Source organism: Gavia stellata, chromosome 22 (genome assembly GCF_030936135.1).
Source record: "Gavia stellata isolate bGavSte3 chromosome 22, bGavSte3.hap2, whole genome shotgun sequence".
NCBI classification, from domain to species: Eukaryota; Metazoa; Chordata; class Aves; order Gaviiformes; family Gaviidae; genus Gavia; species Gavia stellata.
The window spans coordinates 718,778-744,032 of record NC_082615.1 but is presented as its reverse complement, the minus strand read 5'-3'; the positions used below and the strand labels follow the sequence as shown (position 1 = coordinate 744,032).

Sequence of the window (25,255 nt, the reverse complement as noted above, 5' to 3'; positions counted from 1 at the left end):
TTACCCAGTAAAGAGTGCGCCCGTCCAAGCCATGAGCAGCCAGTTTCTTCAGGACAATGCTGTGAGAAATGGTGTCAAAGGCTTTACTAAAGTCTAGGTAGACTATATCCACAGCCTTACCCTCGTCCACTAAGCGGGTCACTTTTTCATAGAAGAAGATCAGGTTATTCAAGCAGGGACCTGCCTTTCCTAAACCCATGATGACTGGGCATGATCACCTGGTTGTCCTGTACATGCCGCATGATGGCACTCAAGATGATCTGCTCCAAAATCTTCCACGGCACCGAGGTCAGGCTGACAGGCCTGTAGGTCCCTGGATCGTCCTTCCGGCCCTTCTTGAAGATGGGCATCACATTTGCTAATCTCCAGTCCACTGGGACCTCCCCAGTCAGCCAGGACTGCTGGTAGATGATGGAAAGTGGCTTGGTGAGCACTTCCACCAGCTCCCTCAGTAGCCTTGGGTGGATCCCATCCGGCCCCGTAGACTCGTGGGTATCTAAGTGGTGTAGCAGATTGCTAACCATTTCCCCTTGCATTGTGGGGGCTTTATTCAGCTCCCCGTCCCTGTCTTCCAGCTCAGGGGGCTGGGTACCTGGAGAACAACTGGTCATACTATTAAACACTGAGGCAAAGAAGGATGAAGTACCTCAGTCTTTTCCTCATCCTTTGTCATTATGTTTCCCCCCATGTCCAGTAAAGGATGAATATTCTCCTGAGCCCTTCTTTTGTTGCTAATGTATTTATAGAAACATTTTTTGTTGCCTTTTATGGCAATCACCAGGTTAAGTTCTAGCTGGGCTTTGGCCCTTATAATTTTCTCCCTGCAAAACCTCACAACATCCTTGTAGTCCTCCTGAGTTGCCTGCCCTTTCTTCCAAAGGTCATAAACTCTCCTTTTTTCCTGAGTTCCATCCAAAGCTCTCTGTTCAGCCAGGCTGGTAACTTTCTTTGTTTTCTCCTGGTATAGGTGCACCATTCAGTGGGTGCTTTGGCAAAGGCTGTCTACGACAGGATGTTCTTATGGATGGTTGTTCGTATCAATCAATAGCTGGATACCAAGCATTCCAGACAGTACTTCATTGGTGTCCTGGACATTGCTGTTTTCGAGATCTTTCATGTAAGAAAAAGTTTGTTAAATGCTTCTTAGAAGAGCCATCCAACCATTAAGGAAACTCAGAGAAATACGTTGTTTTATTTTACGTGATAGTGGAAAAATTATTATGCACTTATAGCAGCTCAGAAGCACCCAGCCATACAAAGATTATGGATTTACATGAACAAGTCAGTAATACCACTCTCCAGAAGTACAAAATATCTCATAATGCATAGAAAGCGGGTGTTAAAGGACTGTCAGGTGGACCATTACAGGATGAAAATGGTGGCAAAGGACCACAGGCTTTTTGCAATGACAATTTTGGTGTACTTGGGCACCAAAAATTATGTGTTTCTGGATGCAGTGAAAAGCAAGGACTTGATCCAAAAGAAGAAGAAATTTTAAATGGAATAATTGAAAGATTAAAATTGAATCAGAAAGAAGTGTTGTAACATACCTAGGGACTAACCTTATAAGTTTTTTCCCTGAGTATGCTTTATAACTGTGTACAAATTATGAATATTTGTTGCAAAGAATACCAGAAAATCCTCTGAGAGCACTGAATTAGAAGTCTGTCTTTCTTCAGTATGAAGGGAAAGGTGTTATTGAGAATGCTGCACATGGCACTTAGTATAGTGTAGTTTTCACTGTGGAAGCTTGTGAATTTAGGTTTCTCAAGTTTTTCCTCTTTCAACATAGGATACCATTGTTGCATGACAAGAGCAGAGTGCTGACATGAGAGAAGAGACCTGCAGTGCTAGTCTTCAGATGCATGATGTGCAATTACATAGAGATGACCTGACCACAGGCACCTACTAGGTCCGATAATCATAGTAAGTGTTAGGAAAAGAACACTTGCCCTGGTGTTGGCTCTTTTCACTAGATATAGCTGTAAATCACAGATCAGGCTGTTCAGCTGTGTCTGGTACATGCTTGCTACAGGAAAGATGCTGTAGAAGAGTTCTACAGATGAATTATAAGCTGTTCTAACCATAGATCTAGTCTGAGCTGGCAAGTAATGGAGTAAATCTCACTGTTTTACAGAATGAAGAACATGGTTCAAAAATAGCTGCATCTGTCTGTGTTTTGCAGTTCAATAGCCTCGAGCAGCTGTGCATCAACTTCACCAATGAGAAACTGCAACAGTTCTTCAACCACCACATGTTTGTGCTGGAGCAGGAGGAGTACAAGAAGGAAGGAATTGAATGGACTTTCATTGACTTTGGGATGGACCTGGCTGCCTGCATTGAGCTGATTGAGAAGGTATCCTTCCTGTTCAGCTGTATTATGCATCTGGAAATTCTATAGTTACTTGACATCACTTTTCAGTGGACTCTTCCACATTCAAGTCCAAACATTCAGTTTTGATTATTCAAAATACCTGAATATGTAGCTTATTTTACCTGTGAGGTTTCAACAGCTTCATGGCAACAGCTCTGTACTGATCTCTTTTCAAGAGCCAAAACACAGCAAAGCTCCCAATAACTATTCTTTCTTAACAGCTAGAGTTAGTTTCCACTATAAAGCCTGCAAGTTTCTTTTAAGCTCTGACACATTCATTTCTGCCTAGCAGTACAGCTAGAACTGGAGATTTTTTTTTTTTTTTTAATATTTGCAATGTAAAAGATGGAACTTCACAACTTCCAGTTGATAATCGTCCTCTCATCTGCATCAACTGGAGCAATAAGACAGCAGTCAAGTTCATTACGGGACATGGCATTCAGTGACTAGGAGGATCTTGACCAATGACCACTTTTATTAGCACATATCCATACACTATGAGCTGTTGAGACCAAGAGTTTTTGTGAATATGACATTTTTAACCTTATTTTTCATATTTTCTGGCACAAATAATGTAAATTTCCATCAGTCACTGAGCCTTTGAAAGTAAACTGCATAAGTATCCATGCTTAACCCTGCTATTTGGATTTGAAAAGAGACAGCAGTATCGTCTTACTGATACCACAGTCTTTATTTGTGATTTCATACTGTATTGAGATAAGCCCAGCCACCTTTGTGTCAGAAGGCCAATTTGACATCTATGTTTCTTTTGCCTTCTTCCAGCCCATGGGCATCTTCTCCATCCTGGAAGAGGAGTGCATGTTCCCCAAGGCAACGGACACCTCTTTCAAGAACAAGCTCTACGACCAGCATCTGGGCAAGTCCAGTAACTTCCAGAAGCCCAAGCCTGGCAAAGGCAAGGCTGAGGCCCACTTCTCCCTGGTCCACTATGCTGGCACGGTGGACTACGACATCACTGGCTGGCTTGAGAAGAACAAGGACCCCCTGAATGAAACTGTCATTGGGTTGTACCAGAAATCGTCTGTGAAGACACTGGCCTTACTCTTCTCCTCTTATGGTGGAGAATCAGGTCAGTTCTATAAAATCTTTAGGTTCATTCATACACAATGTACAGGGAGAATTAAAAATTAAAATTTTAAAATATACATTTTTTCAACTGTGTAGAAGGTGGTGGTAGCAAGAAGGGTGGCAAGAAGAATCATCACAGAATCACTAAGGTTGGAAAAGACCTGTAAGATCATCAAGTCCAACCATAAAAAAAAAAACAATAAAAAACCACACCACAACCCACACCAAAAAACCCACCCACACCAGACAGCACCATGCCCATCAAGCCAAATCCCACAATGCCACATCCACACGCTCCTTGAATACCTCCAGAGAGGGTGACTCTACCACCTCCCTGGGCAGCCTGTTCCAATGTTTCACTAGCCTCTCAGTAAAGAACTTTTTCCTAATATCCAGCCTGAACCTCCCCTAGCGCAACTTGAGGCCATTTCCTCTAGTCCTGTCATTAGTCACTTGGGAGAAGAGACCAACACCCACCTCTCTCCAACCTCCTTTCAGGTAGTTGTAGAGAGCGATAAGGTCTCCCCTCAGCCTCCTCTTCTCCAGGCTGAACAACCCCAGCTCCCTCAGCCGCTCCTCATAAGACTTGTGTTCCAGACCCCTCACCAGCTTCGTTGCCCTTCTCTGGACACACTCCAGCACCTCAATGTCTTCCTTGTAGTGAGGGGCCCAAAACTGAACACAGTATTCGAGGTGCGGCCTCACCAGAGCCGAGTACAGGGGCACAATCACCTCCCTACTCCTGCTGGCCACACTATTTCTGATACAGGCCAGGATGCCATTGGCCTTCTTGGCCACCTGGGCACACAGCTGGCTCATATTCAGCCGGGTGTCGATCAACACCCCCAGATCCTTTTCTGCGGCGATGCTTTCCAGCCACTCATTCCCAAGCCTGTAGCGTTGTCTGGGGTTGTTGTGGCCAAAGTGTAGAACCCGGCACTTGGCCTTATTGAACCTCATACAATTGGCCTGGGCCCATCGATCCAGCCTGTCCAGATCCCTCTGCAGAGCCTTCCTACCCTCCAGCAGATCAACACTCCCGCCCAACTTGGTGTCAACTGCAAACTTGCTGAGGGTGCACTCTATCCCCTCATCCAGATCATCAATAAAGATATTAAACAAGACCGGTCCCAAAACTGAGCGCTGGGGGACTCCGCTTGTGACCGGCCGCCAACTGGATTTCACCCCATTCACCACAACTCTCTGGGCTCGGCCATCCAGCCAGTTTTTAACCCAGCGAAGAGTGTACCTGTCTAAACCACGTGCCGCCAGCTTCTCCAGGAGAATACTGTGGGGAACAGTGTCAAAGGCTTTGCTGAAGTCCAGGTAGACAACATCAACAGCCTTCCCCTCATCCACTAGGCGGGTCACCTGGTCATAGAAGGAGATCAGGTTGGTCAAGCAGGACCTGCCTTTCATGAACCCGTGCTGGCTGGGCCTGATCCCTTGGTTATCCTGCACATGTCCCGTGAGCACCCTCAAGATGAGCCTCTCCATAATCTTCCCCGGCACCGAGGTCAGGCTGACAGGCCTGTAGTTCCCCGGATCCTCCCTCCAGCCCTTCTTGTAGATGGGCGTCACATTAGCAATCTTCCAGTAGTCCGGGACCTCCCCTGTTAACCAGGACTGTTGATGAATGATGGAGAGTGGTTTGGCAAGCTCCTCCGCCAGCTCCCTCAGCACCCTTGGGTGGATGCCATCAGGCCCCATAGACTTGTGAGTGTCCAGGTGGCATAGCAGGTCGTTAACTGCTTCCTCCTGGATCATGGGGAGCCTATTTTGCTCTCCATCCCTGTCATCCAGCTCAGGGAGATGGATACCCTGAGGATACCTGGTCTGACTATTAAAGACTGAGGCAAAGAAGACATTAAGTACCTCAGCCTTTTCCTCATCCTTTGTGACAATGTTCCCCGTGGCATCCAGTAAAGGATGGAGATTCTCCTTGAGTCTTTTTTGTTGTTAATGTATTTATAGAAGCATTTTTTCTTGTCCCTCATGACCGTGGCCAGGTTGAGCTCTAGCTGGGCTTTTGCCTTCCTAATTCCCTCTCTGCATGACCTAACGAGGTCCTTGTATTCTTCTTCACCTGCCTGCCCCTTCTTCCAGACGTGGTAAATTCTGTTTTTTTCCCCGAGCCTCAGCAAAAGCTCCTTGTTCAGCCAGGCCAGTCGTCTTCCCCGCCGGCTCTTCTTACGGCACATGGGGACTGCCTGCTCCTGCGCCTTCAAGATTTCCTTCTTGAAGAAGGTCCAGCCTTCCTGGGCCCCTTTGCCCTTCAGGACCGTCTCCCAAGGGACCCTCTCAACCAGTGTCCTGAACAGGCCAAAGTCTGCCCTCCGGAAGTCCATGGTAGCAGTTTTGCTGACCTCCCTCCTTACTTGGCTAAAAATTGAAAACTCTATCATTTCATGGTCGCTAAGCCCAAGACGGCCTCCGACCTTCACTTCTCCTAACAGACCCTCTCTGTTCGTAAACAGCAGGTCAAGCAGGGCACCTTCCCTTGTAGGATCACTTACCAGCTGCGTCAGGAAGTTATCTTCGACACACTCGAGGAACCTCTGGGACTGTTTCCTCTTAGCTGTGTTGTACTTCCAGCAGACATCCGGTAAGTTGAAGTCCCCCACAAGAGCAAGGGCTTGCGACTGTGAGACTTCTGCCAGTCGCTTGTAGAACGCTTCGTCGGCTTGTTCATCCTGGTTGGGTGGTCTATAACAGACACCCAGCAGGATATCCGCCTTGTTGGCCTTCCCCCTCATCCTTACCCATAAGCATTCAACCCCTTCATAAAAATCATCGAGCTCTATACAATCAAAGCACTCCTTGACGTACAGAGCCACCCCACCGCCTCTCCTTCCTTGCCTATCCCTCCTGAAGAGTTTATAGCCCTCCATCACAGCACTCCAGTCATGCGAGTCATCCCGCCATGTTTCTGTTGTGGCGACCATGTCATAGCTGTCCCGCTGCATGATGGCTTCCAGCTCCTCCTGTTTGCTGCCCATGCTGCATGCATTGGAATAGATGCACTTGAGCTGGGCTATTGATCTTGCCCCCAACAGTGGCGCGTCACCCCTAGGCTCATCTCTGAGTAGCCTGGCTTCATCCCCTTCCCCCTTCAAGTCTAGTTTAAAGCCCTCTTGATGAGGTTTGCCAACTTACGGGCAAGGATACTTTTCCCCCTTGAGGATAGCTGAACACCGTCTGCACTCAGCAGGCCCGGTGCCATGTAGACCGCCCCACGGTTAAAGAATCCAAAATTCTTCCAATGGCACCAGTCTCTGAGCCACGCGTTGACCATGTTCGCTTTCCTATTCCTATCAGCATTCCTCCCCGCCACTGAAGGGATTGCGAAAAACACCACCTGTGCTTCCGATCCCTCAACCAGTCTCCCCAGTGCCTTAAAGTCCTTCTTGATCCCTTTCAGGCTTCTTTGCTCGATCTCATCACTGCCAACCTGCAAAACCAATAGTGGGTAGTAATCGGTGGGCTGTACCAGACTGGGGAGTTTCCTAGTGACCTCTCTCCCCTGGGCCCCAGGGAGGCAGCAAACTTCCCTGTGGGTTGGGTCAGGCCGGCATATTGGGCCCTCTGTTCCCCTCAGGAGGGAATCGCCTACAACAATTACCCTCCTTTTTGTCTTGGTAGAGGTGGTTGTGATGCGTGGGGCAGGCTGTCTCGCCCTAGGCAGCCCCGCAGATGGACTTTCATCCATATCCTCGTTAGCCTGGTCCTCAAGTTCCAAGAGTTCTTCTTTCCAGACTCTCTCAGCTCTTTTTCGGGTAAGTACAGAATTTGTTATCTCTGTTGATCTGGAAAGGGAAAATAAACTCCCTTGAAATCTGAATGGTTCTTGGTTCTAGTTTGGTAAGCTGAAGTCATAGTTTTTCAGAGTTCATGACCCATGTTCTTACAGCAAGGAAATCCATCATGTTATTTAACCTCTGTTGCAGTGAATGCAGAGCTTATCCCTTTATCTCCTACTTTACAATGATGTTGTCAGCTACCTTAATAAAATTGTCTTATATAGCATAGAAGCCTTTTTTCCCTCTCCTCCAGATTTCAAGGTGAAATATAGTCTTGTAATTAGATTGTTTTGCCTTTCTGATTAAATGACTTCTTCACCCTTCCCATGTCAGCTGCATACTCTAGGGGTTAGTCTGGTATGTGTGAAATATCCCCATATCTTGAGCTCTAGACTGCTAACAAGTCAGTGACTTAACAGTTCTTTCTCAAGCCTGGGCCTTCCTGCCTGGCTTTCCCATATGCTTCTTCTCGGTGAAGTTGCTGTTCTTCCCTACAGGCATTTAGGACCATATACTCATCTCTCACTTTAGGGCTCCCTTCTTCAAATGGCCCATTTCTTCCTGAGTTGCTTTTGTTCTGCTCTTGGCCTCCTTATCCAGCCTCCCCTGGAGTGAAAGATGGGCACGTGTGCCTGGGCTCCAGGAGCAGTCACTGGTACAGGTGTAGACTTCTCATGGGTGAAAGACATTTGTAAATATCTCCTTAGTTGTCCTCCTTTTCTTACTTCTCCTTCTGTTCTTCCTGTTAAAATTATATTTTACATCACACACCTGAAAAACTGTGAGTTTTACAAGATAAACTTAGTAGCCTCTGCCACATTGGTTTTATTCTGTTTTGGTGTCCACCATCATTGCCAAAACTGGCTTTTCAAAAACATGACTTACATCTTAAAAATACCTCTTTTGATATGGTTTAAAAAGATTGAGAATCTGCCCTCTCAGATGTGATTTGAGGCGGGGGAAAGTTACTGATAGCTGTTTATTTTACAAGGCTTTGGACCACAGGTGGAATCTGTTGCCCAGTTCTCCACTACTGTCATCTTTGTGCCTACCTCTGAATCACATATAAAAAACCACCTCTTTCACACTTGGCTCCACAGGGAACATAGACAATAGGATTTTAAATAAATACTAATATTCACTCAAATTAACTCATTATTTGGAATAGAATTTGTGAAATATATCAAAGATATTGGTATTTCAGATAAAATTATGTCATTAGTACTCTATGAGCTTTCCAGAGAAAAATGGCAACATTTTTTACATTTTATTTTATCACAGTATTCATAAAACGAAACAGAATACTGTATTCATATGGCTCCAACAAGTTTGATGGCATTATGGTAGTTTTACTGTAAAGGTAAATGTGCAGAACATTTACTAATATAAACTTTTGTTCATAATTCTTCAGGAGAACTTAAACAAGCTGATGACCAATCTGCGCAGCACTCACCCACATTTTGTGAGATGCATCATCCCCAATGAAACAAAAACACCTGGTAGAAGCCTCAGCTATATATTTTCCTGTGATACTGAAGATCTCTGTGTTGCAATCCATGATGTTCACTTGTGCTCTGAATTTTTAGGTGTCATGGAGCATGAACTGGTGCTGCACCAGCTTCGGTGCAACGGCGTGTTGGAAGGGATCAGAATTTGCAGGAAAGGGTTCCCCAGCAGAGTTCTCTATGCTGACTTTAAACAGAGGTCAGGTTTCTCCAGCATACTGTCTTATTATAGCTAAGTCTATGTGTATACAGCCTTAACCTGGTGGGACAATTTAGGACTATGTTAGGACATTGATATATCTTTTGTAGAGATGATATAAGTACTCTTTGTTGTCTTTACTCAGCACTGTATGTCTCACCTGTTCTTTTGATAGCATTACATGACTCATTGAAAGCAAACAGGACATACTGGTATCCTCCCTAGAAAGGTCCTGACATTGTCTGTTGCAAGAACAGCTGGAATTTCTATAAGCAATTATCAGGGAGCAACAATGGCCAGCTGATCCCTAAGAGAAGGAGAACTGGGAGCTGAAGGTGACGCCAGGGGAGACCCTCACCAACAACACCCAACAGGGTGCAGTCCGAGAGGGTCTGAACATGGTGGCCAGAGCTGGGAGCTGGTAAGGGGTCCATCAATAATCTCAGACAAGGCAAGCATTGAATCAGATCCAGGCACCATCTGGGTAGTCCTGTCAGGAGCAGTAGGAGATGGGGCTAGAGACAGCTCTGGAAACAAAGCTGCAATTTCCATACAAGAGCTCCATGGAGGACACAACTACCTACAGTATAGGTCCAAGGTCCATTGAGAAAGCAAGGCCAGAGACTGGTCTGGAGAACAGCTATGATGTAACTCACGCAAGAAATGAGATCCCAGGCCTAAGCTGAAATGGGCCCATGGTGGAGGCCCTAGGTGAGGTGGAGGCCCTAGGTGAGGCTGGTCAGGGCCGCTAAGACTTATTGGTGCCTTCAGGGCCCTGAGAGCAATATGGTTATTTTGAGACTGATTAGACGGTGTGCCAGGTTTCCTTCCAGTCCCAGCTAGCTCAAATTTCATTCTAATGCAGCTTTTTTGTAACCTCTGTATGTGATTTAAATAATGCATTCATTATAATATTTAACACAGTGTTCCCATTTTTTTAAGAATTATTTTACTGTCAGTGATACTGTGGTATCATCTACTCCATGTAGAATTATAATGGATAAGTTGTAGCAAAAGTTTCTTACATTGCTCAGAAAATTTATCTCTACCTAATAAAGGAATGTGTTAAAAAATCAGTCAAGGTTCAGCCAAGACACTATCCTGCCATCCTGGGAAGCCAGCAAGCTTGGCTTAAAAAAGCATGTTGGCTTGTGTAGTAGGAATATTCTTACATTCTGTTTTTTCCTACATATACAGGGTGTTGAATGCAAGTGCTGTCCCAGAGGGACAGTTCATGGATAGCAAGAAAGCTTCTGAGAAGCTCCTTGGATCCATTGCCATTGATCACACCCAATATAAATTTGGTCATACCAAGGTACAAGTACAACTTGGTTAAAATACAGAGATTTGTTAAAGAAATATTGAGAGGTATGAATGAAATATGAATAGAAATGTACATGCATAAAAGCAGTAGAAACAAAAGCAGTGCAAGGACTAAAGCAACAGCATGCATAAATAGACAAGGACATGTTTGCCAGCAGTAAAGGTGGTAGCATTTGTAACTGGTAGCAGGAAGATGTAGCTTGCACCAACGCCACAGGGTAGTCCCATTAGCAGACAGTCTGTGCTCTGTTAACTAGGAGGATGGCAGCAGAAAGACTGTATCAAAAAGATGCAGAAAATGAGGAAACAAAAGGAAATGGTCAGCAGCCTTCACTGAGTTTTGTGAAGTATGAAGCAATACTCTGAGGTGAAAAAACATTCTGCAAAGCCATTGATTCCTAAAAAGGATAAAAAAGCCTGTCCACTTACCAGTTTGTGAATGTCATTCAAGATAAACCTAGAGGGTGTAGTGAGGGATTTGTAGCTGAAATTCCTTGTCTTCTGTGTATCAGACAAATCATTCCATTCAGACTGCCTGGACACATACACACTGGTGTTTGTGACTATATTGGTGTGAAAGTGTGAGTGGTTATAGTCAATTTAGAGAACTAAATAAAATCAAAACATCACCTTCCCCTTCCATAAAGTCTCAATTACTTTGGTAACAGTAATTCATATGGAAATGTAATCTGTTTTTTTGTTTTGATGACCTAAGAGTGATGTCTTATGTCATCCCCTTTCTCAAGGTATTCTTCAAAGCTGGGCTGATAGGTCTCCTGGAGGAGATGAGGGATGAGAAACTAGCAGAGATCATGACTTGCACACAAGCCAGGTGCAAGGGCTTTCTGATGAGAATGGAGTACCAGAGAATCGTGGAGAGGAGGTAGACATTCTTCTTAAAGTTCATCTCATTGTCCATTGTTTCTGCAGGCATCACGCTGACAATTCTTTGTGTGTATCCTGAGCAACTTGCTCTAGGTGACTGTGCTTGAGCCGGAGGGGTTGGACAAGATGTCCTCCAGAGGTCTCTTCCAGTCTTAACCACTGTGTGATTCTGTGAGTTAGTTATTCTGTGTTTGATTTGCATTTCAGGGAGGCCATCTTCTGCATCCAGTACAACATTCGTGCATTCATGAATGTGAAGCACTGGCCTTGGATGAAGCTGTTCTTCAAGATCAAGCCCTTGCTGAAGAGTGCAGAATCTGAGAAGGAGATGGCTAACATGAAGGAAGAGTTTGAGAAAACCAAGGAAGAGCTTGCAAAGTCTGAGGCAAAGAGGAAGGAGTTGGAGGAGAAAATGGTGGCCCTGCTGCAGGAGAAAAATGACTTGCAGCTCCAAGCGCAGGCTGTGAGTAACATGAGTGCATTTCGTACTTCTTGGTTAGTAGAAAATGAAGATAAAACATGCCTTCCAAAGAGAACAGAATCAAATAGGACAGATTAATCTGCACAGCAACCATAACAAAACCCAATTTTATAAATAAGGGCCATACATAAGACTGGTCTATATGTGGCCCTGGCAGGTGATTTGGGTTGGAGAGACTTCAGTCTTACATCCCCACAGACTCAATGTAAAGAAGAAAATATCTTCAATGAAAGTATATGTGTGTATAAAAATATATATAAAAATAAACATATGTATGACATAGATATAATATATAAAACATATATAAAAATGTATGTGTGAATATATATGTATATTATATATCTACACATAGAGTGTATATATAAAATGTGTATATGTAAAGTTTACAAAACTACAGATATATATATATACACACAGTGTAAAGTGTGTATATATATATAAAGTAAATGTGACCATATAGTCACACTCTAACTAAAACATTGTCTGAAGTATTATAATAGGAAAAAGAGTAAATAGAGGTGTGAAAGAATTCCCACCATTTCAGAGGCTTCAATGTATGATGAAAAGCATGGGAGACATCTTTAACCTGAGAGTACACTTCTAGTTGAGTAGGTTAAAGTTTTCTGAAATAACATGTCTTTCAGAAGTCGGGACACTGGGTTCCAAATCCTCACCAGAATTATTAATAGGCTACTCAGCAATGGTCACTGAGACAAAGGTCAAAAGAAAAACATAGAGAATGCATGTGATGGATGCTGTATAGCGCTTCACAGTGAAATATCATTTCAGTGAAGAATATGAAAATGATTATATCATATCTAATGTTCTAAGCAACAACACTGAATGAGTGACAAAAATAGAAGATATGACTAGCAATAAGAAAAACTTCAAGAATTATTTCTATTGTAGGAAGCAGATAGCTTGGCTGATGCTGAGGAAAGATGTGACCAGCTCATCAAAACCAAAATCCAGCTGGAAGCCAAAGTTAAGGAGATAACTGAAAGAGCAGAAGATGAGGAGGAGATGAATGCTGAGCTGACAGCCAAGAAGACAAAACTGGAGGATGAATGTTCAGAGCTGAAGAAAGATATTGATGACCTCGAGTTAACACTGGCCAAGGTAGAGAAAGAAAAACATGCCACTGAAAACAAGGTATGAAACAGATTTGGTGACTCACTTTCAAGGAAAAGAGATCCATTTCCAATTCCTGTATTGAGATTGATTTCTTTTTCAAGGTGAAAAACCTCAAAGAGGAGATGGCAGCCTTGGACGAGACCATTGCCAAGCTGACAAAAGAGAAGAAAGCCCTCCAAGAGGCCCATCAGCAGACACTGGACGACCTGCAGGCAGAAGAGGACAAAGTCAATACTCTGACCAAAGCTAAGACCAAGCTGGAGCAGCAAGTGGACGATGTAAGCACACAGGCATACAGCAAAAACAGGGCAGGCACGGAGTTAGACCTGGTTGGCAGAGCACTGATGGTCTTGTTCTTTTTAGCTGGAAGGGTCCCTGGAGCAAGAGAAGAAACTGCGCATGGACCTTGAGAGAGCTAAGAGGAAACTCGAAGGAGACCTGAAGCTGGCCCATGACAGCATAATGGATTTGGAAAATGATAAGCAGCAGCTGGATGAGAAACTGAAGAAGTAAGTGTGGCTGTGGGGCAGCTGTGTGCTGGGCTGGTGTGCTTGTCTTTTTTCTTTGAGCTCTAACCCGGTTTGCTTTGCCCAAAGGAAAGACTTTGAAATCAGCCAGATCCAGAGCAAAATCGAGGATGAGCAAGCCCTGGGCATGCAATTTCAGAAGAAGATCAAGGAGCTGCAGGCAAGTCTCTGCTCCTTCCCCTCTCTCACCCAGACACAGGCCAGGTAGGAGGAGGGCAGAGGTGTGAAGGGTCCCTAATGTTCCCCAGGCTCGTATTGAGGAACTGGAGGAGGAAATTGAGGCAGAGCGAACCTCTCGGGCAAAAGCAGAGAAGCATCGGGCTGACCTCTCCAGGGAGCTAGAGGAGATCAGCGAGCGCCTGGAAGAAGCAGGAGGGGCTACTGCAGCTCAGATCGATATGAACAAGAAGCGTGAGGCAGAGTTTCAGAAGATGCGCCGTGACCTCGAAGAGGCCACGCTGCAGCATGAAGCCACGGCTGCTGCCCTGCGGAAGAAGCATGCAGACAGCACAGCTGAGCTTGGGGAGCAGATCGACAACCTGCAACGAGTGAAGCAGAAGCTGGAGAAGGAGAAGAGTGAGCTGAAGATGGAGACTGATGACTTGGCCAGTAACATGGAGTCTGTCTCGAAAGCCAAGGTACTGAAAAATATATTGAAAACATCTTGAAAATAAATAATGTTGAAACATATAATTTTAAAATGTGGTCAGGTTACAATATAACGCTCAGTCCCTGTATGGAACTATATTTCATAAACTTCTAACACCAATGACCAGTATATAGCTGGCACATCAGTTCAAATTTTTCTGGCGAGACTCGTGCTGTTCAGAATAAGGAGGAGTCCAGATACTAATCTTCTTTCATTCTTTGTGAACTCCACAGGCAAATCTGGAGAAGATGTGCCGCACTCTGGAAGACCAGCTGAGTGAGATTAAGACAAAGGAAGAAGAGCATCAGCGCATGATCAATGACCTCAGTGCTCAAAGAGCTCGTCTGCAGACAGAATCAGGTGACAGAGCCTCCGCTGAGCTCTGCAATGGGAAAGCATCCCACACCAGCTTTGGGTCCTGAATGACAATGAATACATTTCCTTTCTGTGGGCTTTCCTAGGTGAATATTCGCGCCAGGTGGAGGAGAAAGATGCTCTGATTTCTCAGTTGTCAAGAGGCAAGCAGGCTTTCACACAACAGATTGAGGAACTCAAGAGGCACTTAGAGGAAGAGATCAAGGTGATGACTTTTCCTACAGCTGGCCATTGAAAACACTCTTAACCTCACACTGCCTAGTGGGGACAGGGTCTGCTTAGCACAAGCCATACTGGGAGAAGATTTTAATTTCTGTGGGGAGTGCGATTAGTGGATTTTGTCCTCCAGGCTTACCTGTGTCCCTCATTGCAAACACCTGCACCCTCCCAGTGGTCATATTCACAGTGTTAAATTAATACATTGGAAGAGATTTCCCAGGATATTACCATTCCTGTCCCAATCCCGCTCTCTACCCAGGCCAAGAATGCCCTGGCCCATGCCTTACAGTCTGCTCGCCACGACTGTGACTTGCTCCGGGAACAATATGAGGAGGAGCAGGAAGCCAAGAGTGAACTGCAGCGTGCCCTGTCCAAGGCCAACAGCGAAGTGGCCCAGTGGAGAACCAAATATGAGACGGACGCTATTCAGTGCATGGAGGAGCTGGAGGCGGCCAAGTATGTGAGGAAAGTGGGGAAGGCTGGCAGATACAAGTAATGGAAATTTGAAGAGACCATTGAGATATAGAAAGGCAAAAGCATACAAGTAGATTGGAGAGGAGTTACATTAAACTGAAATATGTAATATAAGGGGTGTGGGTTTTAAAAGCCCCAGTAAGCCATATGACAGAGAATGCAAAAGAAAGGCAATATATAGTGTGTGCAGAGGGCAGAGGGATGTCTAGATCCTGAGGAAAGGAAAATGACTGCCTGGGACAGTCTCTGCATTGTCTGCATAGGGACCAAATACTGCAAAGTGCCTCAGCACTGTGGTGAAAAAGACAACACAATCTCCATTTTGGTCTCCAGTTATGAGCTGTGCTTATCTCGTCCCAGGAAGAAGTTGGCACAGCGCCTGCAGGATGCAGAGGAACACGTTGAAGCTGTGAATGCCAAATGTGCCTCCCTGGAAAAGACAAAGCAGAGGCTGCAGAATGAAGTGGAGGACCTGATGATTGACGTGGAGCGATCGAATACTGCCTGTGCAGCTCTGGATAAGAAGCAGAAGAACTTTGACAAGGTCTTTTGGGCTCCCGGCCTGGGGCTCCTGGGCAGAGCATCCCCTCCTGATTGCCACATCCACACTCACGCCCCGTTTCTCTTCAGATCCTGGCAGAGTGGAAGCAGAAGTATGAGGAAACGCAGGCTGAGCTGGAAGCCTCCCAGAAGGAGTCTCGCTCTCTCAGCACGGAGCTGTTTAAGATGAAGAATGCCTATGAGGAGTCCTTGGATCACCTGGAAACGCTGAAGCGTGAGAACAAGAACTTGCAGCGTAAGTCCCTGGCCCTCTCCTCCTGGCGGGGCTTTCTCACTATCCGCCGCTACCCACCGCTCCACATGGGTCTGTGCCTGCAGGTTGGCAGCAATGCCCGTCACCTTAGTTCACCAGGGCCCTTCTGCATTCTGCTCTGCGCCTGACCATGCCACTTTTCACCCTTCCTTGCAGAGGAGATTGCTGACCTGACGGAGCAGATTGCCGAGGGAGGAAAGGCGATTCATGAGCTGGAGAAAGTCAAGAAGCAGATTGAGCAGGAGAAATCTGAAATCCAGGCTGCTCTGGAGGAAGCTGAGGTACATGTCCCTAATAATTGTTTTCCAGAGAGGGGTACTGAGGAGCAGTGTGAGAGGTAAAAGATTGGGGCTTGATATTTCTCTCTCCCTCTTTGGTATGAAACTCAGGCCTCAGTTTCCACATCATCCAGATCAAAATACTCACATTTTTCTCTGTAAGTGATGGTTTGGAAAAGAACAGCTGTGGGTAAAATCCTTTCATTGATACAGTGTTTCTCTCTTATTCAGGCCTCCCTAGAGCATGAAGAAGGGAAGATCTTGCACCTCCAACTTGAGCTCAACCAGGTGAAGTCTGAGATTGACAGGAAGATAGCAGAGAAAGATGAGGAGATCGACCAGCTGAAGAGAAACCACCTCAGAATTGTGGAGTCCATGCAGAGCACCCTGGACGCTGAGATCAGGAGCAGGAATGAGGACCTGCAGCTGAAGAAGAAGATGGAGGGAGACCTGAATGAAATGGAGATCCAGCTGAGCCATGCCAACCGCGTGGTTGCAGAGACACAGAAGAACCTGAGGAACACACAGGCACTGCTCAAGGTTTGTTTAGCAAAGATACATATGGAAGAAGCTCTTACCTTATATTTCCAAAACCCAAGAGTACTCTACCGCCTTGTAATTTCTCTTTACGCTTTTACAGGATACCCAGATACACCTGGATGATGCTCTCAGGACACAGGAGGACCTGAAGGAGCAGGTGGCCATGGTGGAGCGCAGAGCCAACCTCTTGCAGGCTGAAATTGAAGAGCTACGGGCAGCCCTGCAGCAGACGGAGCGGTCGAGGAAAGTGGCTGAGCAGGAGCTTCTGGATGCCACTGAACGTGTGCAGCTCCTCCATACCCAGGTAAGGGTGTGGTGCCAAAAGCAGTTTTGTTGACACTTAACGAACACAGAGGGCTGCTATATCGCAGAGGATAGGGCAGGACAGTGGTCTAGAATGGCCTCAAGGAAAGGCATGGTCAGCGCCCATCACCTGAGCCCACCACTCATGTTTTGTAAACAACCTTTATAAAAGGAATTCCAGATTTTTAATTGCAAGCTTGAAGAGTAAAGACTTGGCTTAGGCTGTAGGTTTGGTGTCACAGGCTTTATAATAAAAATCTTGCCATTTCTCTTTGCCTAGAACACCAGCTTGATCAACACCAAGAAGAAGCTGGAAACAGACATTGCCCAACTTCAGGGTGAAATGGAGGATACGATCCAGGAAGCCCGCAATGCTGAAGAGAAGGCCAAGAAGGCCATCACAGATGTGAGTTGGGTGCTCCTTTCACTGCTGGTGGTGGATGTATTCTCTCCCAGACTGTCTCCAGCCCCAAAATGGCTTGGACCCTTTGCTCTCCTCAGGCAGCCATGATGGCAGAAGAGCTGAAGAAGGAGCAGGACACCAGCGCCCACCTGGAGAGGATGAAGAAGAACCTGGACCAGACGGTAAAGGACCTGCAGCACCGTCTCGATGAGGCTGAGCAGTTGGTGCTGAAGGGAGGCAAGAAGAAAATCCAGAAGCTGGAGGCCAGAGTGCGTAGGGCTGGTATTTGTGCATGAGTGAGCACGCCCCTTGGAGAGAGAGCAGGGAAGCTCCAAAGACGGGCTTCTCTTTGCAGGTGCGGGAGCTGGAAGGGGAGGTTGATGCTGAGCAGAAGCGCAGCGCTGAAGCCGTGAAGGGTGTGCGCAAGTACGAGAGGAGGATGAAGGAGCTGACCTACAAAGTAAGGCAGGAGGCCTCCTTGGGCTGACACACCCTCATCCCAGGAAACCAAAGCTTTTTCACATGAGCTCCAGCGGAAATATAATTTTGTGATGTGGGGAAAACCTTGCTTGAAAACCAGCAACCAGATTTTGTGCACACCATCCTCAAGAGGAATTGTTAACCTCACATGGTGGGAAGCCAATAATTCCCTCTCATTCCTGCTTACCAACCACTCTAATCTGAGGAAGACCGGAAGAATATTCTGAGGCTGCAGGATCTGGTGGGCAAGCTGCAAATGAAGGTGAAATCCTACAAGAGGCATTCTGAAGAGGCTGTAAGTATCACTCTGAGTGCTGGTAAAGACACTTTCAAAGGGAGAAACTTGGGCATTGAGGAAGTGATTTTGAGCATTTACGAATTGTTTTTTTTCTTTTTATCATGATATGTTTCATGTTTGATAATGTATCCTTGGGACTGATTAGGAGTTCACAGAATAGTAAGCAAATAATTGTATTTGAAAATATGAGGACTGTATCAGTTTATAAATTAACTTATTTTTGAAAGTAAATAATCCTCAATTCTTCTTCACAAGAACACAGCAATTAAGTAATTTTATACAAGCTATCTTATTAATATTATATTATGAAGTTGTTTAATTTATTTGGTTGATCATCTCAGCACTTCAGAGTTCTCAGTCAAAACAGAGCTCCTGAGGAAAAATGGATTTGTCTCACTGGAATGCACAGTTTTTCTTCCTGAGGACTGGGCTGAGACGTTCTGGTCCAGGTGATGAATTGCGAAGTGACGGAGCCGCAGGAGGAGGTGAGCAGGATATGTTGTTTCTGGAATGCCAAACAGGAGATCAACAGGTCCTCAGAGAGACCCTGGAGGTGCAAGAGCTCAAACCTTGCATTACATGGAAGGACAGATTGCCTGAGGCTACACTTGATGGAGACTTTCAAGAAGCTGGAAGCTTTGGACATCTGTCATCAGGAGAAGGCACGTTCACCACCTACAGATATACACTTACAGACTAGATACAGGGTCTGGTGACAAGTGAGATACGCTTCTTCAGAGGGGTCATCTGGGCCAGGTTAGCCTGACCCATGCTTTCACGAAGGGGTGGTGAAAGTGGTTGGACACTCCTTTCTACATAGGGTGGAGGAACTCATCTGCCAGTCAGATCCGCTTTCTCAGGAAGTTTGCTACTTGCGAAGGACTACAATCTAGGATGTTGTGGAGAGACTGACAAATCTTGGCTAGTCATCAGATTATTAACCATTTTTTGCCCTAGGCATGGGGGTCCTGCTTTGAGAAGGAAGCAGGACTAGGTAATCTGCTGAGATCCTTTTCATCATGAGTTAATCATTGTTTCTGATACTCAGTGATACTGCCCAGAGATTACAGAGCTCTGGGGACTGTAGTGAAGGGCATGGGAGCTCAAGTGTTGTCGTCCCTGATTCTGCTGATCAAGGGGACTGCTTAGGTACGAAAAGATGCATTCTTCAGGTCAACAGCTGGTTATGTGGCTGGTGTCACAGGCAGGGCTTTGGCTTTTATTCCTTTTTGTGAGGAACAAGAACTTCTGCAGAGTGGTGGATTTATCTGAACAGATAAGGTAAGAGCATATTTGCCAGCATGCTTGCTACTTCAATGAGGGCTTTAAACTAGGTTATTGGGGGATGGTAACAAAATTTCCCAAATAAAAAGACAAATGGGTGCAGGAAGGAAGTATCTGGGGGACAGCATGATGGGAAAGGTTCTCATACCTCCCCTGAGAAAGCAGCATGACAGGAAAACTATCTCATGTGTCTGTAGACAAACTCATACAGCATGGGGAACATGCAGGAAGAATTAGAAGCCTGTGTACAGCCACTGCAGAGCTAAGACCTCCCTGAGATCACAGACACATTGTACTAGGTCTTATGACTGGAGTGCTGTGTTTTTAAGGACCACCTCTACAGAGCACAGGAAAGTGGAGGAAGTCAAGCAGTTTTGGCAGAAGGCCATATATTGTTAATACAGAATTCCTGACTAAGCTCAAATACAAAAAGGAGATATATGGAAAGTGGAAGTAGGGATGAGTGTCTTGTGAGAAGTATAAGGACATTGCCTGAACATACAAGGATGGAGCTAGGAAAGCCAAACTGTAGAGGAAGATTGAGCTAGGAACCACTTCAGCAAACTGGACATACATGCGTCCAATAGACTAGATGGATGCATCTGACTGTGCTAGGGAAGCTGGCTGATGCCATTGCAATTTCTCTATTAACTTTGAAAGGTTATTTCAAGTGGTGGAAGTCTCTGATGCCTGGAAAAGCACTCATCTTAAAAAAGGGCAAGATAGAGGATTTAAGAAGCCACAGCAAGTCAGCCTTACTTCAGGCACTGGGAAGATCATGTTCCAGATCCTCCCAGAAGTAATGTCAAGGCACATGAAGGAGAAGAAGGTAATTGGAAAATACCAGCATGGATTTATCAAGGACAGTTTTTTTGGTGTCTTTAATGGTCAAATGTGGTGTTGTTGAAGAGGAGACAAACTTGTCTTGGAGGTGCACATTCAAAGCATGAGTGCCCAAAGGGCTCAAGTTGCATCAGCAAAATTCTGACTGACATTAAGATAAATATTTTCACCATGGAAGTGCTTAAGTGCTGAAACAGGACCCCAGAGAGGCTGTGGAATCTTCATTCTTGTGGATGCTCAAAACTCAACAAGTCCCTGAGCAACCAGATCTAACACTGGTGCTAGTCTTGTATGAGTGGGAGATTGAACCGGATGGTGGCCTAAGGCTCCTGCCAACATAGAAGTTCAAAGTCCCAGTCCTTGGATTGAATTACAGTTGTTCATCGTTGTCTGAGTATTTCGTTCAGAGGTAACATGTACCTGTTCTAGAAATACATGCCAATCAACAAGAGGTAGATGGTCATTGAAGGTAGGTGGAAAGAGGGAAAAGGGGGGTTTAATAACTGCTTGGATTAGGAAGTGAATGGTGTTTACTCTTGTCTCTTTTCTTTGAGACAGACACTTACTTTCTGTATGTATATATTCACAGCTAGATACTTATTTTTTGTGAATGCCTTGCCAGAATTCAACAGGCCTAGAGCATCAAACAGAATGCTACTTCTACAGGCCATCAAGTCTGGGTCATCAGAAACAGGATTCCAAATTCAACACAATTGTATTTGAAGATATTTAAGTGACCAGCAATGGGTTTTTTTTAGTTCAGTTCTGAAATCCAGATATACATGGATGTGCTGAATTCCTGATCTGACAAGTTCTTGTAAGATTCAACATAACATGTCCTCAGTCTCCTTACTGCTATATGCATTTGGTTAAAAAATACAGTTTTAGTATTATTGTGTACATAAAAAGGAGTTCCATCAAGCCTTTAGTGAATTTTCTAAATAAGAAACCAGAAAGACAGGGAAAATCTGTATTAAGAGCCCAGGTAAGAGCTGGAAAGTGGGAACAGAGGCTATCGAACTTCTCCTTCCTTCAGGAATTCCAAAGCTATAGGTAGAGGAAAATGGAAATGTCAGCCTTTCCTTTTTCACAGCTCTGTCTCCACCCACAGGAGGAGCTGTCCAATGTCAATGTCATCAATTTCCACAAGATCCGTCATGACCTGGAGGAAGCCGAGGAGCGGGCTGACATTGCAGAGTCACAGGTCAACAAGCTCCGAGTGAAGAGCCATGAGATTTATAGGAAAAATGAAGGAGAATGAGGATCTAGAAAGTTGTAAAGTGACTACAGAATGCACAGAATGTGAAGCTCCCTCACTTTTTTCTGAAATTGTAGTTTGTTCCTTTAGAAGTTTATAGAAAATAAAGATTGTAGAGATCTTGACATAGTAAGCGTTTCAAATGACTTTTCTTTTTTATTCTGCAATCTCATTTATCTTTTCTAAATCCTTAAGTATCTCTGTTGTCTGTTTTATACCTGCATTATGATGTATCCTTATATATAATAATGGAAAATTATTAAATATATAAGTACATATGCATATGTTTATATATATTTCATTATATATACATGTTTTTATATATGTATTCCATATGCTGCAATACATGACTGACAATGGAAAGTAGGGTTAATGAAGCATCAAGTGGGGAAATTACTGTTTGACACTGCGTGATTGTGAAAGTGCCTTATCCTAAGCAGGTTTTCTGTGGTGTGGTTTTCATGCTATCCTCAATTTCTCCATTCCTTTCAGGGCCATATCAAGTAATGTTATACTGAGATCTTTTTCTTTTAGGAGTTTTAAGATTCCAGGGGGACAACTGTTTGTGGGATGAAGATTTCAATTCTGTTGGAGATTTCCTCAGTGGGAGGAAGGTGGGGTTTTATTAGACTATTTTTATTTCATTATATTTATATCAAGCTAAGCAGTGCAGATTAAAGAAGTTTCCTGTTCTGGTACTTAGCATATTACACTCTGACGTATCAGGTGATCCTTTTCAGCCATTCTCAGTGGTCCTCCTCGTCTGTCACATCCTTTCTGAGATGAAATCACCAAACCTGCCTTTAGTAGTCATGATGTGAACATGCCATGGATATACATTGTGGGATACTAATGGCCTGTGCTATGTGACATGTGAAGACACGAGCAAGATGAACTCCTGCCAGCAGCCATGGCTTGGGGCACAACTACCTAAACCCTTTTCATAATGAGCCACCACAAAACTCCGAAAGACTTCTAAACTAAAAAGTCAGGCTTAGCAGCATATCACCTGGTTGCTCATATGTTATTAAACAGAAAAACAGACTAGAAAACACACAGAAACAAACAAAAGCTTAACAACTGGCCACTTGTACAGATAGTCCTTGCAGGCAGGTCCTTGCATCCAAATTGGCTTTCATTAATTCTTATATGTCTCTTCAGAACAGCAAGGTCCACCCAATCCCACCAGGGTCCAGGAGGTTGCTCTTTCCTGCACTCCTGCATCAGGCTCGCTGCTGTTCCTGGCTGTTGCAGTACCCAGTGAGCTGCAGGCTTCTGGCACCATGCTGTGCCTCCATTACCTTCTACATCCTGACCAGGCATGGTGCTGCTTGAGAACAGTGGCATCTCACTCCTCCAAGCCTGTTGCTGTGCTTAAAGAAACATAACATATATACTAAGTACAACTGAATTAAACATAATCTAACGAAGGATGTTTTATAGAGATAGTAACAGCCTTTTCTGATATCAGCTGACACATCTGGGAAATGTGAATAGCATATACTGAACAGGCTTGCTTCAGTCTTTCTTCAGGATCCTGAAGAAAGCTTTGTGTAATCTACATTGGAGCTCAGCTTTAAAACGAGTTTAATGCATGCAGATAGTGTAAGGAAAGTTCATCAGCTCAAATTAAGGGTAAAGACCTTTGTTTTAATGCATTGGGGATCTTCAGAGTAAAGGTTAGTGCACACCTGTTTGCTACGGAGAAAATCATTCTTTATCAGAAAGCAATTCACACACAGTTGGCATTCAGTTAAGGCAGGATAAGTTGGGAAAAGCATACTTGAAATATCTGAGACAAAGGAGTAGGCAGCTATATCAATTTTGGCAGAAAAACTTCTCCAACCTGGCAGCAATGGTATGTCTATCTTTATAGTAAGTGTTTTCCTACAGATGTGTGATATATTAATTAACTGTATTCTAGACCTACTGAGATTGGTTTACAATATGACTAGATATGGGATAATAATAATAAATGTGATTTACAACAGGCCATGGCTTTGATCAAAGCAAGCGGACACGTAAATTACACTGTGTGTGTTTATATGTGGTTAAAGGAGGTATGTTGTCTACAAGGTATAATTTATACAGTTATGATTTGGACTTCCATTGGGATGATCTGCTCACATATCTCTTTGAGTAGATAAGACGTATCAGGTGTACTTCTAAGTCAGGAGACAAAATTAATGTTGCTACCTTAGTTACTTACAGTTGTAGATTAAACGAGCTGAGAACTAGATCTTGTGGGACTCTGAGCAGGATCTGGTAGTAGATGTGTTGTTTGCCTTTTCTGCATTTCCCCTCTGGAACTCTGAAGATTGCTTTAGATCATGCCTGTGCCAGCCCCCTTAAGCAGAACAGCAGTGTCATGTTTGGCAACGCTGACACTGTGGAGGAGTATGCATCCAACTACTGGCAGCAGGGCACCATCCATCAGTGCCACTAAAGAGCTGTTTTCATTCCACCAGACAGACCGTGCTGGTTTTAGAACAATGATCTTGGTTCAAATAGCTTTTGGCTGGCCTTTTCTGCCTTCTCCAAGAGTCAGAAGTGGGAAGTTTGATACTAAATAGCCGTTGGCTAGAAGCAGTATTTCCTGTGTGGATCTGAAGTTGCCTCCTATGGAAATACTGGAGTATTCTCTCCTCATATGATTAGGTTTTTTTGTTAACTCCTAAGAAAAAAAGTAAAATATTGCTCAGAAGATGGGATGCCAGGGGTGGAGGACTTTAATTTTAAGATGTCAAATGAGACAGTCAAAGTAGAGCAAGGTAGAATAACAATTCAACAATCATTTCTTCTTAGATCCGTTACTTTATTAGATAATGCCTATTAGCCCTGGGAGGTGAAACTAAATATGAAATGTCAAACTCCGATGATGATATACTGTAAATATAATCTTTGAACCAATGTACTGGAATCTGAGCTTTCTCCCTCATTTCCCTTGTGAGTTGGTTTGAACAGTCCATGGAGAAAGCTCAACTGTAGAGAATAATTTCCACTAATACCTGATTTACTGGTGCTGTAATGACTGAGAAAACAATTCCCGTGAGGTGTCCTCTGTTCATGCCTGTTCTCTGAGAGCTATGACCCCCATTGTCACCCAGCAGCAGGTCCTTTGGCTTTTCTCCACACTCAGATTCCTTCCTGCTCTTTCACAGGAGAGTTTTACAGGACCACAGGGTTTGTCTCTCTGCTCAACTCTACATTCAGACTCTTCATGATCACCCTCAGTCCTTTTTGTTTTGTCTTCCCTCTAGTTTTCTTTGCATGCCCTTCATAAATCAGTGTCCATGCTAAGTAAGAATCTGGTGATGGCAGAGAATCATCTCTCCTCAATAATTATGTCATGTGGTGCCCAAAATCTTCTGGTGCCCAGTGGTGTCTTGACTGGATGTGTCCCTCTGTCTCAGAACACATTACATAGGTTTATGCCTCACTTCTGTGTTCAAGACTGAAATGAAATGTCAGGTTAGGGTGGCTTCGGTGCCTTGCCAGCTAATTTATCTGAGCTGGTTATGTTCATGATCCCACTCTGAAACTATTAGTATGCCTAATTGTTTAACTATAGAGGTAAAATTTGTTAAAAGAAACCTGTTAAAGGAGAATTAAGCTACCGGCCAATCTGAAAAATACTCAACTTTGTTTTGCTTGTTGTGAAATGAAATTGGACACTCCTGAATATTTGCCAAAGTCCAGAGACATTAGTGTTATGCACCT

At 44.4% G+C, this 25,255-nt stretch overlaps 1 pseudogene; it reads left to right on the top strand.

Moving 5' to 3' along the window:
• The first annotated feature begins 243 nt into the window (after positions 1-243).
• On the top strand, positions 244-21,538 carry LOC104260611 (myosin heavy chain, skeletal muscle, adult-like; annotated as a pseudogene).
• The last annotated feature ends 3,717 nt before the right edge of the window (positions 21,539-25,255 follow it).